The sequence below is a fragment of the Tamandua tetradactyla genome, chromosome 3 (assembly GCF_023851605.1).
Source record: "Tamandua tetradactyla isolate mTamTet1 chromosome 3, mTamTet1.pri, whole genome shotgun sequence".
Classification (NCBI taxonomy): domain Eukaryota; kingdom Metazoa; phylum Chordata; class Mammalia; order Pilosa; family Myrmecophagidae; genus Tamandua; species Tamandua tetradactyla.
In genome coordinates, this window is record NC_135329.1 from 2,486,857 (window position 1) to 2,506,623 (window position 19,767).

Here is a 19,767-nt window from a genome sequence, read left to right on the forward strand (position 1 = left end):
TTACTTGTAGTTCGTTTTTACACTGAGGTTGCAGCTTTTTGAATGCCCAGCTTTACGGCAAACACGTTCTGCTGTTACATGCTTGGGCTTTGGGTTTCAGTGGCGCTCCCCACGGTGCAGAGAACTCTTCAACCCCAGGTCATCAGGCTGCACAAACTCTCCCAAGACTAAATGTCTTCATTTCCGCCTACTTCTCTGGGTTACTAGCTGTACTAACTTTTTGACTGGATAAATCCTTGTTCTCTTGCCAGCATTTGAAATAATTTAAAAAATATTTCATCCAGTGTTTATATATTACTATATACTTATTCATACTGGATTTTTTATGTATTACATGACATTATATTACATTGCATTATTTATATATTCCATGTGCATGGCCAGAAACCTGGATTGATCATCTCACAAAATGCAACAAAAAATCTTGGATAAAGCATTAAAAATATAGGTTGAAAGAAAGCCATATTTCCATATTTTCAAAATAAAAATCATTAACTTTTTTTCATATTCCTCTCTCTCTTTTTTTTAACTCCACAGAGATGACTGATACCCTCCAATTCCATTCACCCCCATTTCCCTAAAAGGATCCTTCCAGGATCAAAGTTTTATGTATTTATATATTAAGTACAAAATCGCTTCTCCAACTTGATTTTTGCCCCACTCATCACTGTAGCTAAATGAGAATTTCTGTGTCCCCAACCTCCTGCTTTCATGTGGAACAACTTCTATTCCAGTGCTGGGTGGGCCCCCATCTCCACATCCACTCATCCCCCAGGTTGTCTGACTGGAGAGCTTAGAAGAGGCTGTCTTCCGACCTCTCTGCATGCGGGGGCAGCTTCCCTGCGGGGCGCGGGCATTCGGCTCTGCGCTCTACCACGCAGAAGGGGGTCTGTCCTTCACAGAAAACGCCCTCAGTGTGAGTGTGCCAGTGGACCATCCAGGCCTGTGTAGTTTAGAGAACGCGCCACAGAGCTGAAGCGTAGCGTGCAATCAGCCGCGTCGGTCACACAGAAGATGCTTGAGCTCCGATGGTAGATTCTGAATTAGGGAACCCAAAACCAACCACTTATACTGTAAGTATACAGTTCAACTATACTTTTGGGAAAACTCTGTGGTGAGTAGGAAAAGACTTCCCAACCATCTCTCCAGATTATATGAAGATTTCACGAGCCGGGGGATGGAGCTGTGTGAGGCTAAAGGCAGAGCCTGTGCAGGGCTCCAGGCAAAGCCTTCCTCGGGTGAAAATAAAACCAGAACAGTAAGCATAAGGAGGAGGAGGAAGAGGAGGAGAAAATATGTTATTACCCAACCTGGAGCCTTAATGAAGTTCATTAAACTACAGAATATAGGTAATAACTTAATTATAATAATATTGGCTCATGAATTTTAACAAAGGCACCAGGCTGACGCACAAAGCAGAACAGGGAAAAGTGTGAGTGTGAGTGTCGGGGTACATGAGACCTCTGAACTCTCTGCGTGATTTTTCTGTAAACCTAAAACTGCTCTAATAATTTTTTTTTGGTATGCTATGTGGTGGGGTCACATTTCATTCTTTTTCCATGTGACTATCCCATTATTGCAGCACAATTTGTTGAGTTTTTCGATTTTATTTTTTAGTTTTTGGGAAGTACATGGGCTGGGACTCAAACCTGGGTCTCCCGCATGGCAGGCAAGAATTCTACCACTGAGCTTCCCAGGCACCCTTTCTAATAAATTTTTTAAAAAGAGAACAGCATGTGAATATCTGTACACCTGCACTTTAAAAGCCCACTTGGTGTGGTGGATTCCCAGGCTGTGGCAGCTCCGGCCCCACCTCTCCTTGGGCTCCCCCACCCCAAGGCAAGCGTGGAGACCCCCTGCTACCAAAGGCGCTCGTGTTCATTGGCCTCTGAGGCCAGTGCCAGGCCCATGGCGGGCTCTTCGTGGTGGGGGCCGTGGCGCCAAGTGGGGGAGCCGGGCACGAGAGGCCACACAGTCATGCGACCCCATTTCCAGGGCGTGCCCAGAGCAGATCCACAGAAGCCATGCAGATGGGTGGTGGCAGGGCTGGAGCGCTGGCAGAGCAGCTGTTAACGGGTGCTGGAATTAAAAAATTAATAAATTCTCTCTCAGAGGAGAGAGAACATTCAGTATGGAGTTAGGAATGGGTGGGGATTGGGGATCTCTGAGAAAGGCGCCTCTGTGGGGCGGGGTGGGGGGTCAACAGAAACCCCAGGTGTGCCTGGGCAGCTGATGGGGGGCAGCCACTGGCCCACGCCCACCCCTCTCCTTGGGTGGATTTTGGGAAAAAGACGAGACTCGGGGCAGACGTTGTTGCTGGGCCCAGGTAGATGGAGTGGAGCCCAAGTCACTGAGCGGGTCGGAACCACCCAGGTCAGCCAGCGGGGGGCCGGGGGGGCAGACCTCGTTGAGGAGGGCGTGACCGCGTCATGGGGACTGCCAGCATGACGGACAGACGGGCCTGGACAGACCTTCCCCCAGGGCCGTGGCCTGTGCAAGGCCCTCAGACCTTCTTCATGGCGGGGCAGAGGGGGACAGAGGAGCAGGGCAGTGAACTGATTGAAATGAAGTTTCCGCCACCCAGGAGCTGAAGCTTCATAGTGGAGGCGGGTCCAGTACTGAAAGAATGGGAGAATGTCATGTTTTCGGCAGAGCTGGCCTTACAAACCCGTATTTACGGTGCGGCTGGCTCAGCTGCAGTTTCTAGGGACCCCCCCACCCCGCAGTGCTGACCGCGGCAACTGAGCCATCCCAACCCGACTAGAATTAGGGCCAAGTCACCTTGAGGTTGTGGCCACACCCTGTGAGAAAATCCGTGTGGTGAGGTAAGGAAGGGTCAGAAGCCTTGGCCAGTTTCGGAAATAGCAGGGGCCTGTGATGAGGCCGGTTCTGAGAGCACCTGGAAGGGACTTCAATTTCCTTGGGTGAACACAGCCTGGCGTACGGCCGGGCAGCGAGGGGCCGTACCTACGTGAAGAGCTCGTGGGTGAGAATTCTCTCTGACCCCAAACTAGGAGAGCAGAGCTGTCTCTGGGGCAGGAAGGGTGGTTCTGGCGACACGCAGCAGGCCTGCTCCATCGCCCTCCTCTGCAGATGTGGTAGCCGGGGCCGGTGCTTGCCCTAGACAGGATGAAGGGCCCCAGCCACCCCTTAGTTTCCCCACAGGTCAGAGCCCTGCAGGAGCAGCAGGACATTTCCCAAGCACCGAGAGCAAAGATGGAGACCAGAGAACCGAACGCTCCAAATCCAAAGACCAGGGCCAGTGTAGGCTATGAGCACTGACGGGAAGCCTGGCTGGGGGACAGAATCACCTTCTCTCTCCCCTCTCCACTTAATGTCGTGACTTCACACCAAACCTCAGAACTTAGCTGCCCCAAGACAGAAGGGGGTGTCCCAAAACTGACTAAGAAAGAGTGTCTGAGTGACTCAGTGGGTGGATGGCGCAAAATGTGCATCTAGTGCCGTCATAGAAAAATGAAGTTTTGTTTCTTACACACCTGAATTTATGGACTGAGATTTAGATGTGCTGTAGATATTTTGACCACCAACATTAGTCTAACAGTTCTTTAGGCCAGGGTCCCAACAGCTGAGCCTGGCCTCATGGTGAGGGCAGTTCTGTGCCCTGAAGCATGGTGTTGGAGCAGGTGTCCCACCCCCGTTGAATCACCTCCACCTCAAAGGTCACTCTCCTCTTCCATGACAGCATCCTCCACCCCCAGTGCCTTTCCCGCCAGGGCTCTCCTCTATCCTCACCCCGTGACAGTAATCCCCATTTGCTGTGAATGCTTCAAACTCCTTACGTAAGGAGAAAAATCTTTTACTCAAGAGTGAGAAAGAAATGACCTGAAATGGCAACTCCTGGTTCAGACCCCGATGTAAGATTATTGAGTTTCAGCTAAAGTGCTGTTAGTCATTCACCAAGTACTAAGATAGCAGATGCTTCCAAACTCTGAAGAAGAGTAGAAAAAAGGTAAACACATCATCAAGGGCCTTAGAGGGTCCATCAGTGGGCGTGTATGTAAAATGGGTTTAAGGGAAGAGAATCTAAGAATAAGGAAATGAAAGGAAGAAAGGAAGTCTGAGAGCAATGAGAAGACAACCGAGAGGACCCAACTCAAAGCTTGAGTTTGTCCACTGCTGGTGGAACCTCGCTTCATACCCACCTCCTGTTCCCCATCCCCCAACTTAGACTTCCTGCACTCTCAGGCAGTGATGGCTAAACTGGGTAAGAATAGACAGACATGCTCGAGGCACCCCCATTCTTGTTCTTTTTGAGCAAGGGACCCCCAAGAGAGCTGAGGTTCTCCTCGGCTTCTCCCTGTCGTAAGCAGTGCGTGGGTCGGCCATGCGAGGACCAGCTTGCTATTGTCCAGCATTTCTGAGCCTTGGTGGGATTCTGTATGAGAAGTCAACTAGTTCACAAATGTAAGCTATGGCCACCAAACTATTTCTATCCCAGCAATCAAAGTGATACTTCAGCCCCCCTCTTTGTAATTTGTTTTACCTCTTGGTATATTTGCCACAGAGCTGCAGACCCAGTCAGCTACGCATCAGAGCAGAGTGGGAACTTTCTTAACTGACCTCCATTTAAACAATTGACTGGTTTAAGTAACGCCCTCAATTCCCTCTTTTTATTAGCCTTCTTGATCAATATTTTATTATGTGAAGTTTCAAGCATATGCAAAAATAGAAAAGTATAATGAAGCCCAAAGTATTTCTGGAAGTGGGATTGCTGAATCAAAGAGTAAATGCATGTGCAATTATGCAAGGTGTCACCATTGTCCTCTATGGGATTGTATAATTGGCACATCCACCAGCAAATTAAGAGCGTGACTTTTTCCTCACAGTCTCAACAGAATATATTGTCTATCTTTGAGATTTTTTTCCAGTCTTATAGGTGAGAAATTAGTATCTCACTGTAGTTTGAATATTTCTTATGATGAGTGAGGTTGAACATTTTTTGTATGGGTTAAGAGATATTTGCATTTTCCTTTCTGTGAACTGTGGGTTTATATCCCTAGATCATTTTGTATAGGATTGTTGAAATTTTTACTTTCTATTTTAGATGTTCTTTGTATACTCGTTTAATCAATATAAAATTGCCATTTTTGTACATCAAAACCAGTCAGATATTTGCTGTTTGTATGATAAACCCTAACATTAGTTATATATGTTTTCTGATATAAGTTGCCAATATTTGTCATTTGTCTTTTTTTTATTTTCTCACCGTTTTCTTTAGGGAATGTAAAACTTTTCTTATTTTTAAGTAATAAAATTTATCTTTTTCTTATTGCTACTAGATTTTGACTCATACCTAAGAAACTTTTCTCCATGACACAGTATGAGAAATACACTCACGTTTCCTTTTATTATTTGCTATAGTTTCATTTCTTTCCATGTTTTACATTTTAAATGCCTAGTCACTTTACATTTTATCCTGATCAATGTATTCTGGCACACAGGTTGAGGAATAAATCCAATTTTATCTATGTCATATGGTTATTCAGTTATCACATTGCCACTTAGTAAAGAGTCCTTTCTACCCCTCCCCAATGTAAGATGCCAATAAATTTTTAAAAGGTATGAAATACAATAATCTTCTCTAGCCACGATAGAATAAAGATAACAAAGGGAAAAAAATAACAGAGGTAAAACGGAAATATTCACAAATATGTGGAAGTTAATACATTCTTAAACAGTCAATGGGTCAAAGAAGTCACAAGGGAAATTAGGGCATTTCTTGAGGCAAATGAAAATACAACATACAAAAACTCATGGGATGCAGCAAAGACAATGCTGAAAGGGAAATATTTAGCTTTAAATGCTTCAATTTAAAACAAAGGAAGATCTCAAATCAGAGTCTTAAAATCACAACTGGAAGATCTAGAAAAAGCAGGAGAAATTAAAACCCAAAGTGAGCAGATGAAAGCAAATAACAAGGAATGGAGTGGAGATAAATGAAATAGAGAATTAAAACAAACAAACAAACATTAGAGAACTAAAAAATCAAAACTTCATTCTTTTAAAAGATCAATAAAATCAACAGTTAGCCAGACTATCAAAGGAAAAAAAGAGAGGACACAAATAACTAAAATCAATCATGATTAATGAATCTATAGAAAAAAAGATTATAAGAGAATTCTATGGACAACTATACACCAACACATTAGATAACTTAGTTGAAATTCACAAATTTCTTTAGAAAAACAAAAACTACTTACACTGATTCAAGAAGAAATAGCTCTCAACAGAAAAATAACAAAAAGGCATTGACTCAGTAGTCAAAAACCACCCAACAAAGAAAAGTCAAGGATCAGATGGCGTCAATGATGACTATTACCAAACATTCCAAGAACAATTAACAACAATCCTGCTTAAACTCTCCCAAAAATTAAAGAGGAGGGAACACTTTCAAACTCATACTGTGAGGCCAACATCACCCTAATACCAAAGCCAGATAAAGATACCACAAGAAAAGAAAATTATAGACCAATATCTTATGAATATAGATGGAAAATATTCAACAAAACACTAGCAAACCAAATTCAAGAGCACATTAAAACAGCAATATTCTTGATCAAGTAGGATTTAACCCAGGTATGCAAGTGTGGTTAAATATAAAGAAATCAATTCATGTAATACTCCACACTAACAGAACAAAGGAAAAGAACCATAGGATCATCTCAACTGACAAAGAAAAGGCATTTGACCAATGCCCCATCTTGATAAAAACACTCAGAACTCTAGGAATAGAAGGAAACTTCCTCAACATTATAAGGGGCATATATGAAACACCACCAATATCATACTTAGTGATGAATGACTGAAAGCTTTCCTTCTGAGATCAGGAATAAAGCAGGTATGCCCACTGTCTCCACTGTTATTCAATATTGAATTCCATGTTCTAGTCAGGGCAACAAGGCAAAATAAGAAATTAAAGCAACGAAATTGGAAAGGAGAAAAGTGAAAGTTTCCCTGTTTGCATGCGACATGATCCTTTATATAGAAAATACTGAAAAATCCACAACAAAGCTACTAGAGCTAACAAACCAATTCAGCAAAGTGTCAGGGTACAAGATCAACACATGCAAAAAATAGCTTCTATACACTATCAATGAACAATCTAAACAGAAAATCAAGAAAAAAATTATATTTACAATAGCAACTAAAAGAATCAAATATCTAAAAATCAATTTAACTGAGGATGTAAAGGACTTATTCAAGGAAAGCTATAAAACATTGCTAAAAGACATAAAGAGGACCAAAACAAAAAGAAGGACATTTTGTGTTCATGGACTTGAAGACTAAATATTAAGATATCTATTCTGCCCAAGGCAATTTAAGATTCAATGCAATCCCAATCAAAATTCCAACAGCTTACTTTGCAGAAATGGAAAAGCCAATCATTAAATTTATATGGAAGGGTAAAGGACCCCAGATAGGCAAAATCATGTTGAAAAGGGAGAACAAAATTGGAGGACTCACACTGATCTAAAATCTTTTTATTAAGTTATAGTAACCAAAAACAGTATGGAACTGGCTCAAGCACAGACATATAGACTGACGGAATCAAATTGGAAGTTCAGAAATAAGTCCTCCTATGTATAGCCAGTGATTTTTGACAATGGTGCCAAGTTTATTCAGTGGAGAAAGAATAGTTTCTTCAACAATTGGTGCTGGAAAAACCGGATACCCATATGCCAAAGAATAAAAGCAGACCACTACATCACAACATACACACAAATTAACTCAAAACAGATCAAAGACTTGAATATAAGAACCAAAATTATAAAAATCCTAGAAGAAAACAGAGGGAAGCATCTTCAGGTCTTGATGTTTCTTAGATGTTGCATCAAATGATTTCTTGGACTTTGCACCCAATGCAGCAGCATCAAAGAAAAAATAGCTAAATGCGACTTCATCAAAATCAAATACTTTTGTGCACAAAGCACTTCACCATGAAAGTAAAAGACAACCGACAGAATGGCAGAAAATATTTGGAAAGCACATATCCATTGACAATTTGATATCAAGAATATATAAAGAAATCTTAAACTTAATATCAAAATGACACAACCCAATTTTTTAAAGTACACAAACTTGAAGAGGCATTTCTTCAAAGATATACTAATGGCCAACAATCATATGAAAAAATGCTCAACATTATTAACCGTTAGGGAAAAGCAAAGTAGAACCACAATGAGATACCATTTCATACCCAGTCAAATGGCTACTATTTAAAATAAAAAGGAAAATCACAAGTATTGGAGACAAAGTGAAGAAATAGGGATTCTCATTCATTTTTTACGGGGATGTAAAATTGTGCAGCCACTGTGGAAAACAGTTTTTTTAAATTTCCTCAGGAAATTAAGACTAGTAATAGCGTATGACTTGGACTCTCATGTCTACATATATACCCACAGGATTTGAAAGTAGGGACCCAAATAAACATTCACACATTGATGTTCAAAGTGACATCATTCACAATTGCCCAAAGGTGGAAGAGACCCAAATGTGCATCAATATTTGACTGGCTAACAGTGTGTGGTATATATATGCTTAATACCATACATACTATTCCGTTGTGTGTGTGTCTGTGTATACATATATGGAATATTATTCAGTGTAAAGGCGAATGAAGTTCTGATACATGTAACAACATGGGTGAGCTTGAAGATAACAAGTTGAGTGAAATATGCCAGGCAAAAAAGGAGAAATAGTGTATGATTTCACTGATATGAAATCATTAGAATAAGAAAATGCGTCGAGTCAGAAGCTAGCACGCGGGTCACCTAGGGTCGCTGTGGGGGTGCGGAATAGGGAAGTGGTGCTAACTTGGTGGGGACTTTTTGTTTGAGGTGATGGAAACTGTGGGGAATGGTGGTAGTGATGGCAGGACAACCTTGTGTGTGTTTAATTAACACCACAGAGTTGTATTTTTGAATGTGGTTTACAAAGGTGATTTTAGGTTGAATATGTTACCAGAATAAAAATTTAAAAAAACACAGGACTGTGCCACCCAAACAATGAATCTCAATGTCAACAGCAGACGACAGTTAATAGTATGATCATGTTAGTGTCGTCTCATCTATCGGAAGAAAGGTGCCACAGTAATGCAAAGCACTGCTACCAGGGAAAACTGCACGTGTGGGGGGAGCATGTGGAAACATATGTAGAAAACACAAATCATTTTTCTATAAAAACTAATTTTTCACAGGATGAAGACTACCCATAATGAGGCCTAAAAGTTGCATCCAGGAAGCTTCTCTGTTGCTCAAATGTGGCCTCTGTCTCTCTCTAAGCCCAACTCTGCAAGGAGAATCATTACCCTCCCCCCTATGGAGGACATGACATCCAGGGGTGAAAGTCTCCCTGACAATGTGGGGCGTGATTCCCAGGGTTGAATATGGCCCTGGCACTGTGGGATTGGCAATGCCTTCTAGACCAAAAGGGGGAAAAGCAGTGTAATAAAATGAGGCACCAATGGCCAAGAGAGATCAATAGAATCAAGAGGCTATTCTGGAGGCGGCTCTTACGCAAGCTTCAGTTAGACAGTGCTCATTGCCATGGTTTGCTAAACCCAATCAGCACCACTCCTGCGGACTCTTGAGAACACCTCGGGCTTGAACTGGACTCTGTAAAGGTTTCGTGCACTGGGTTTGCTCTCCTGGAACCTATAATGCTTGGAGGATTCCTAAGTCAGCTAAATCCTGAAACCCAGAGGGACTCACCTCTGCAGGATTATCAGCTAATTACATCCCCACATCCTTTAGTGTGGACACCCTTTCTCAACATGAAAAAGTCAGAAGGGACTTTGCCCAAACATCCCTACAGATTGGGAGAAGGATCAGAGCAGAAGGAGGAGGTGTAAAAGAGAAAATAGGATTTAACAAATGAGTATGACTGCTGAGTCATTATATTAATATTCCTTCTGGCCTCCAGTGTTCTGGAGCAGCTAGAAGGAAAACTCTGAGATGGTGGAATGGTAGCCCACGACAAACTCTGGGATCTGTTCTGGAACTACTTGTTGAAGTGTGCTTTGAAAATTAGTGCTTTTTTCTTTCTTTGCTTTCTATATATGTTAAATTTTACAATAAAAAAGTAAAAAAAAAAAAAAACAACTTTCCATTCTTGGAGCTGGATTGGTGTAAACATTCATGGCTTACATTCTTGTGCCCTGGCTAGAAGGTCAGAAAATTACTTTCTCACTTGTACCTATGGGAGGTAGGACTTAAAATGTAGGGAATTTCTGTTTCAATTCCTGGCCCATGCACTTCCCGAAACAAACAAACAAACAATTCAGCAAATAATGCTGTGACACTGGCATACTCACAGGGAAAAGGAATGAAATGTGACTCCAGTTATACAGCATATAAAAAAAAAAGTAGATAATTTCCAAACTGCAGGAGATTTTCAAAAGATTCAGGGCTACTATAAGAGTGAAATGAATCCATCACAAGTACTCTACCACTTTTCCCTATTTTGCTTGGGAGAGTATAGAAATGGCTGCTGGCATCAGAAAAGGGAAAATGGGTAGGAGAATGATGCCAGATAACTCTCTGATGAAAGCAAAGCACCAGGGTCTTATGTCTGGGCTGAGAAAATAGCTGTGACCCAGGAACGCAGGAGCCCCTTTCGACGCCGGCAGCTCCGGGGCCCCTTAGTTTTGGATCCCGCACCCAAAAGCATAACAACGTGTTAAAATTCACCCACATCCCCCATTAAATATAAATGCTGCCCATAAATTTCTTTTTGATTCTGCTTTTAAAACTACTTTTGCTTTCAAGTAATTTATGTAATTTAAAAATTATAATGGTTTATTCACAATTACCGTACAAAGCTCAAGAACTCTTGCAAAGTAAGAGAACTAAACATACAATTCCTTTCAAGTACAATGTGTAATGATGTTTTCACTAAGACCAAGTTTAATACTTAAAGCATTTGTCATAGCATTGATTTTTATAGACAGTCATTAGAAATCATTACTTTTGATCTTCAGGTTTCTATGCGTACTTTGGGTACAAGTAATAATTTTTATGCTTCAGGCTTTTACAAGGAGTATTGAAAAGCTTAATGGACGAAACAATTCCATGAAGAGATTCCGATACTAAAGTGTCTTTCTTGTGGGATCTGGGAAGCGATGGCTTCCCAAACCTGACCCGAGAGGACAGAATCCAGCCACAATCCTGGTCCTTCCTAGCCCTGGCTGACCTTTATCTCAACTAGATGACCCCTGTCCTTCTCCTCTGGGAGTGAGGATCGAGAAAAGCCCATCTGAACTGGACCTTCAAGGGCACTTGGCCAAGATGGGAAAGGAGTCCAGGAGAGAAGAGCCAGACAAGCTGTTCACCTTCAGTCTGAAAATCACTGGGGAAAGGCTTGCAAAGCTGTGTAGAGGAGGCCACAGTGTGACGTCCGCGATGACGGACAAGAGATAAAATGTTCACCACTTGCTAAAGGCAGAGGGAGGATCCAGCCAAGAAATTAACCTCATACATGTTCAAACAACAGAACAAGATGAAAGAGGAGTTTTCACACTTAATACAAACCAATATCAAAACATCGTTCTAGAAAAATTACTTTCTTAGAAACAGATTATAATAGAATTGACACAGCTTAAAACTGAATTACTGGTACATTAGAAAGGTTTTAAATAATCTCATTAGAAAGGTTTAAAATAATCTCAGTGATCACAGAGGGAAAAAAAGTTGAAGAAACAGGGTGCTGCAGTCTAACCTGAAGGTGATGCAGTCCTTGAAGTGAAGAAGCAAATGAAGCAAAAGTGAACGACCTCAAAGAAGAGGCTTTTCAAGAGATTAATGAAAGATTTAATTTGTTGATCTGAAGTCACACCATTTGCAAAGAAAGACAGATCAAGAATAATTCATCCTGTGCCTTAGCCAGCTAAAGTAATGAATTCCATTCAAGGAAGCATTCAAAACTGAAACCAAAATAATACCACTGTGGAGGGATGTTTGGCCGCCCCTGTGACAGCAAAGGCTGGAGTTGCCTCAGGACCTGGCAATCTCGCCGCTCGGGCTGCACCCAGGAGATGTGAAGGCAGGCACACGAGCAGGCATGTGCACACGCACTGCTGGCCACAGCACTGTGTTCACAATTGCCAAAAGGTGGGAACGACCCAACTGCCCATCAACAGATGAGTGGATAAACACAATGCAGTGTCAACTGACAAGGAATATTATTCAGCTGTAAAAAGGAATGAAGTCCCGAAGCACACGAAAATATGGATGAAACTTGAAGACATTATATCAGTGAAATGGCAGACACAAAAGGACAAATATTGTATGCAATCAGTGATATGAACTAATATAATATGTAAATGCATAGACATAAAATACAGAATATAGGTTACCAGGATAAAGAATGAGGCTGAAGAATGGGGAGTGGTTGCTTAATATGCATGCAATGTTTAATTAGATTGACCTTAATCGTTAGGAAATGGACAGAGGTGATGGTAGCCTGTGATTGTGAGAATAATTAACAGTGCCACATGGTGTGTGCGTGGGGTGGAAAGGGAAGCTTAGAGCGTATTACCAGAAGGGAAGCTGCAGGTTAAAACACGGGAATGTATGACACAGTGAATGTCATGGTGGACAGTGTCTGTGATTAACTGTACAAATTTAAAAAGTTCTTTCATGAACTGGAGCAAATGGGCGACACCACTACAAGGAATTAGTAACAGAGGGCTTTATGGGAAAATGTGCTACTGCAAACTGAGGACTGTATTAACAGAAATGTTTCAACAGTCTTCCATCAGCAGTATCACGTGTGCCACACCAGTGCTAAGGGTCACTAGTAGGCAGGGATAAGGGTTACGGGAGGATGTGGGTTTTCCTTTTCATTTTTATTCCTTTTCTGGAGTAATGAAAATGTTCTGAAGTTGATCATGGGGATGCATGCACAACTATGTGATGACACTGTGAGTCAGGGATTGTATACTTTGGATGGTTTGTATCTATATCTCACTGAAATTGCATTTAAAAACCCTGAAATCTTAAGATGAGAGAATTAAAACCATATAATATTAATGCATGTAAATAGAGAAAACTAATCTATTAAAAAACACTTTTTAAAAATAGATTGGGTCACAAAAACAAAACTCAAACATTTCTTGCATACAGGAGAAGCAACTAAAATAAATCACCGAAAGGTTAAAAGTAAAAGGTTGGGCAAAAGCCCACCACACAAACTCTAAACTCAGGCTGCAGAGGAACCACTCATGGTTTCATCCAACCTTGCTTTATTTTTTACATTTAGATCTCTGATTCATTTGGAATTTGTTCCTGCGGCCATTGGGGAAAGGGGATCTAATTTTATCTCTTTCCAAATGGCTCTCCAGTTTTATCACCACCACAGGGTTCACCTTTGCCCCACTCATCTCAGGGGCCACTGTCATCATATGTCAGATTAGTTCTGTCTATTCTGGCACTTTCTATTCTACTGTTCTTTTCTGCCTATGCATACACCAATCGCATACTGTTTTAGTTATGAAGGCTTTGCGATATGTTTAAATATCTGGAGGGCTGGACCGCTCCTCCACTCTCCCTTTTCAGTGTCTTCTCAGTTATTCTTGCACGTTTCTTACATATAAACTTCAGTATCAACTCGCCCCGTTCTAGAGAAAGCTTATTAGCATTTTTATTGATTTCAATCTTATCAATTAATTTGGGGAGTACTGATACTTGATGATAGTGCAATGCCCTAAGCAAAAACAAGCAATGTCTTTCTATTTGTTCAAGTATTTCCTTGTGTTTTTCAGGAAAACCTAATGCTTTCTTTTTGAACGGGAGTCAAACATTTCTTGCTAAGTATATTCCTAAACCTTAATACTTTTTGTTGTCGTTGCAACTATAAATAGATTCTGCATTAGTTTCCTGTGGTTGCTGTAACAAATTGCCACAAGCAGAGTGGTTTAAAACTTCAGGAATTTTTTTCAGCCTGTTCTGGAGGCTGCAGCCCTCCGAGGCTCTCAGGAAGAGTCCATTCCTGGCCTCTTGCAGCTCCTGCTGGCCCTGGGCATTGCAAGGTTTAGGGCCACCGCCCTGCAGTCTCTACCCTGCGGCCACCTTGCCTTCTCTTCCCTGCACCTACTCTCCTCTGATGAGGACACTTGGGGTTGCATGCAGGCTCTCCTGGATAATTCACGACATTTTCCGCATTTCAACATCTGTAACTTCGTCATAGTCCCAAAGACACTTTTATTCCGTATAAAGCAACAGTTCCAGGTTCCAGGGATTAGGACTGGTTCCTTTGGGGGACATTATTCAGCCCGCTTTAGGTTTTCTTTATATCGTCTCAGTGCTTATTATTTGTGCATACAAAATCTATGCATTTTACATGTTAATTATATATCCTACTCCTTTGCTGAATTATTTTACTGTTTGAGTTTTAAATTTGTTTCTCCAGGGAGTTTTTCCTGGTACGTTATCATTTCACATGCAAATAGGAATAGTCTATTTTCGTTTCCAATTATTATGCCTCTAATCATCTACTCTCATCGAATTACATTGTACATTTCCTCCAAGAACATCTTTGCCTTTTTCCTGATCTCAGTGGGAATGTCTCAAATGTTTCCCCAGATGTTAGATTCTGACTTTAGGGATGAAGTATATATATGTGTTTAATTTTATCAAAGGAATTTTTTCATATCTATGGAGATAATCATAGGATTTTTCTTTCTCAAGTTACCAGCGTGGGGAAGCTGTCTAATGTTGAGCAACCTTGCATGACTAGTGTAATTCTTGCTGGGCAAAGTGAATCCTTTTCTCAAAGTGGTGTTTGAGATTGATTCTTGAAACTTGATTTAAGACTTTATTTAAAATGCATGCCTATTTGTAAAGGGCATTGATCTGCGATTTTTCTTTCTTTTTTGTGCTATCCTTGATCAGGTTTAGGTATCAATGTTATACTTCCTTTGTTAAAAAAAAAATAGACGTTTTTCTTCATTTTCTGTGCTCTGAATCAATTATGTAGCTTTGGAACTATCTAGTTTTTGAAGTTTGATTTGAATTCCCCCGTGAAAAATCATAACTCAGTACTGTTCTGTGAGATAGATCCTTGTTTGCTTTTTCTGTTGTTTTTCTATGGAAACTGGTCTGTTTGCACTTTTAATTTCTATGGGGATGAGTTTTAGTAAACTATGTTCTGCTAGAGAAATTATACACTTCGAATAGGTTTTTAACTTTGTGTCATGTGCAATGTAGTCTCTTGAGATAGCTTTTAGAATGTCCTTTGCATCATATTTGTTCTCCTTTGCCATTTCTTTATATGCTTTTGCTTTTACCTGTCATTTTATTAAAATAGCTAGTTTCTTGTCTATTTTATTGCTTATTCTAAAGAACCAGGATTTTGATACATTTGACATAATACTTTTCAGTTCAAGAGCTCATAATTTCTGCTTTTAATTTTCACTGGTTTCTTTTTGTGCTGTATTTTGGTTTGCTTTATTGTTCATTTTCCAGCTTTCTGATTAAAAATTCAATTGATTTAGTTTCATTTCTTCTTTTTTATTTATATGGCTATTTAAAGTTATAAAATTTCCTCTGAACACTGTTTTAAATAAAGCTAATATATTCTGATACATAATGTTTTCATTATCATTACTTTTCTAAAAAGCTTTATGAGTTGTAACTGATGTACAATAAACTGCCAATATTTAAAATGTGCATTTCTGTAAGTTTTGGCAGATACACCTGTGAAACCATCACAATCAATACAATGAACATATCCAGCACCTGCAAAAGTTCCCTCAAATCACTTTGCAATCCCTCTGTCTCCCTCTAGCCTAACTTCTCTTTTAAAAAGCCTGTTTGCTATTGCTGCTTGGTATTGTTTTTCAGTTTGGTATGCTTTTACAATTTATTTCTGAATTACGTATAAGATTTTCCCAAATTGTTGATATTCAATAATATTGCAAGAACGTTATCAATATGTGAGCTTTTATCATTACTTTTGCATACAACATAGTTAACCTTTTTAATTTATATGGTTTCGTTTAGAAAAGTTTCATTCAGTTCCATACTCAGTAAATATTTCTGCCACCATTTATCTGGCATTTTTCATTACAACACCTGGATTTCTCAAGTTGTGTCTTCACCTCATCTTTCTATTTCTCAGCTTATTTTTTTATTGTCTTTTTACCTTATTTGTGAGATTCTCTTACATTTATTCTTTCTTTCTCTGATTTCATTTTCTGCAGGGAAAATTATGCCATTTAATGCTCCCGATGACCCTTTTAATTTTGCCATTTTATTTGGAATGCTGCTGCATGATTTTCTTATTTCAATCAATTCTTTTTACATGATTGTCTTTCTTTTGGTATTCTTCGGTTTTGTGAATTTCTGTTTCTATTTCATAGATGACAGGTCAAAAAGATAGCATCTGAAATGCCTTTTCCTGTAAAATTCCATGCTAGAGATATACTCTTCTTTTGATCCTATCCTTTCCTATGGAATCTTTTCATAGGCCCTGGATTTTTTTTTAACTTATTCTAACACGGAGAAAGATCCAGAAAGAGTAGGTGGCACGTTCTCCGAGTTTCCCAGATTTCTCCACCCTCTCGGAACCCATGCTAGTGCATAAGGGTGTACGCCGGGTTGGGGAGCATTTGAATACCTGATTTACGGGCGGGGGCGGGGGGTGAGCGGATGAGCATTTCCTGCTCCGTCTGATCCTGAGAATAAAACACAGCGGCTGCTCTTGCGCAGTGGCCAGAGCGCGGCGGGAGAGGTCACTCCCCGTCCACTGGACAAGGAGAAGGGCACCGAGCCAGGGGCCCAGTCAGGGCGCAGGACTCGGGCTGCCTGTCCAGCCAGTCTATCCCTTCCTTCCGGAGGAGGGCACAGGTGGCGTCAATGCTCAGCCGTCGGTAAATGCTTTCTCCCCTCTCCCCAGAGGATGCGAAGCCTCAGAAGACTTTTCTCACTGAATTGCCACGAAAATGCCGTGAGCATGCATTTGGGCTGAACTTTTTCCATGGAACTCTGATACGTTTGAATTTTAGTGAAGTTTCCTATGTGTGCTTATTGCTCCTGTAAAAAGTTCCCACGCATTTAGAGGCGTAAAGCAGCACACCTACCTTCCCTTACGGGCCTGCAGTGGCGTGTCCAGCGCGGGCTGCACTGGCCTCAATCCTTTGGAGGTGTGGGGAGAAGCCATCTCCTTCTTCACCCCCCAGGGACCGTGTACATCTCCTGGCTCTGGCCCCTTCCTCCATCTCCCAAGCCGTCTCCCCGAACTCGGTTCTGTCTTCGCATCTCCTTTTCTTCACTGCAGCCGCCCTACTTACCTTCTATCAAAAGGACTTTTGGGATACCTTGAGCCCCGTGGAACATCCAGGAGCTTCTTCTCATCTCCACACCCTCCTTAGTCCCATCTGCAGCAGCTGTTGCCCAGGAGGTAATGCACGCACTGGTTCTGGGGTTAGACGTGGGCACCTTTAGAGGCAACTATTCCGTCTACCTATTTTCCATCTTAACTGTCTCCTCGCGCTTCCCGGTGCCCCATCGGCATAGCTAGCTGAAGGGCGCTGCGATTCCGCTGGGAAGCAATGGGTTGGAGCAAGGAACTCAGGCTCCAGCTGAGCCCCTGACTCCCAGCCTGGTCACCTACAGAAGTTACTTAACCTCTGCAAGCCTCATTTTCCTTATTTATAACATTGTACAGCTATTAATAGTGTCAATTTCCTATGGTTGTTGAAAGATAGAGATGAGTTGCTAAACGGGAGACATTTAGCTCAGTGCCTGGCACAGTAAGCACTCAAAATTTGTTAGCTCTGATCTACTGGCACTTAGATTCAAAAGTTAGCTGATGTGTTTTTCATTTATCAATGCTTTTATTTTTTAATTATAGGAGTTGTAGGCTTATAAAAAATCAAGCATAAAATACAGAGTTTGTGTATATTACTGTATCCTAGCACCTCGCTTTAGTGGGGTGCATTTATTACAATTCACAAAATAATATTTTTACGATTGTCCTATTTTACAATTATCCTTTACAATGGTGTTCTCTGTGTCATACAGCCTTATGTTTTTTACACAATTTTATTCTAATAACTGTTAGTCTAAAATATTTAACTTATTTGGACATTCTTGGTCTTCAAATAAGTAAACTCACTTTGGTTGCCCAAAGTGGACCTAGCTTTCCCGGCCTGAAAGGGGCACAGCATGCAGGTAGCTGCTCACAGCCCAGCCCAGCCCAGCCCCAGCCTAGCCCCAGCCTAGCCCCAGCAACATCTCAGCCGTTTGGCTAGTGCTGGACTCCATTCGGTAGCCAGCATTGGATTCCTGCACTCAGGGGTGTGTGTGTGTGTGTGAGAGAGAGAGAGAGAGAGAGAGAGAGAGAGAGAGAGAGAGAGAGAGAGAGAGAGAGAGATTTCATTTTCCGGCTGCTTGCAAATGGCCTAAATTAACATTCCATCACTGCTCAGTGAAAATGCCTGGGTACCACACATATACAGAAGAAAATGTTTGCTGTTTTTTTGTTATTTTTTTGCATGGGCAGCCAGTTTGGGCCGACTTCCTTGACTCAAAGACGGCAAGATTCCCAGGCTCTGGCATGGCAGATGAGAACTCTGCCACTGAGCCACCATCGCACCGCCCTTTTGAGCCACTGTCGCACTGCCCTGTTTTTTAAAACTGTAGTTTCTTATTGTGATAGGATGTCATAAACTATTCCAGTAGAGTGGCCAAGGCAGCAGTGGGCTCTCCTGCCTTAAGTCTGCCATGGATAACTTAACTGCAGGGCGTGGCCTTGTGAACATCGCTATACCCGCCGCTTCAGCGCCACGTCTGTGGTGCACGCCAGGGACTACGCAGAAACCACCTCGCCTTTTACAGCCCCGTCATATTCCAGGTCCTTCCTGGCCCCTGTCTACCTTTTACAAACCATTGTCCTGGGTAGCGTTCCCTCAAAGAGAGATTCTTTCACAGTGTGGTCCCAGCTTTTGGTACTCTATTTTGCAAGCTGAGCTTGGCAAATCTACAGCCAACTTACCAGTTCCTACATCTGCAATTATAATTGAATCCACCCAGATAGATTTAATCATACAGCCTTATGATACATTGGTTGTCATAGTTTTCTGCTCCTTTAAGCATATTTTGTTTACAAGCTACTGTATTTCTAGTGACTACTTATGGCAATAAAATTGGTATCTAGCAGTGTCTTCCATCCTTTTAATCTACTCGACGTGTGCACATAGTTACAGGGACAAGCACAGGAAACAAGGGAGAAGGGTTTTCTCTTCACGGTGCTTAAAATCTTCCTGGTTCTTTTTTTTTTTTTATTCAATAAGCGTCTTTGAAAGGATTGACCATAACCTAATCCTTTCCTGACTTACATGTGAAACAACTTGTTTATTACCCAACTCTTAGTGATTTCAGAATTGCAAGTTTTTGAACTCTACTCATACAGATGATATATTAGGTAGAAGACGCCCTGTGACTTTGGCTTCCGTGGGGTATTTTCAATTCTCTTTAGACATGTGTTTATGTCTTGATCAGCATTTGCCCAGGATATTATAAATGGTTAGAAATCAGTAACAGAGTAAAGTTCAATTAAGCAAACAGTTCTTGATGGCCTTTTCGTGGCAGCATGATGCTCTAGTTTGTCGAAGGTTTCCAAAGAAAACATTCTGACAAACTTGTTCCCATTTGGTTGGGCCAGCCTTTAGCAGAGCTTCTGCTAGCTTGATGTGCACGGAGAAGTAGTCAGAAGGCAGTACCTCCACAGCACAGAGCTCAGTCCTGG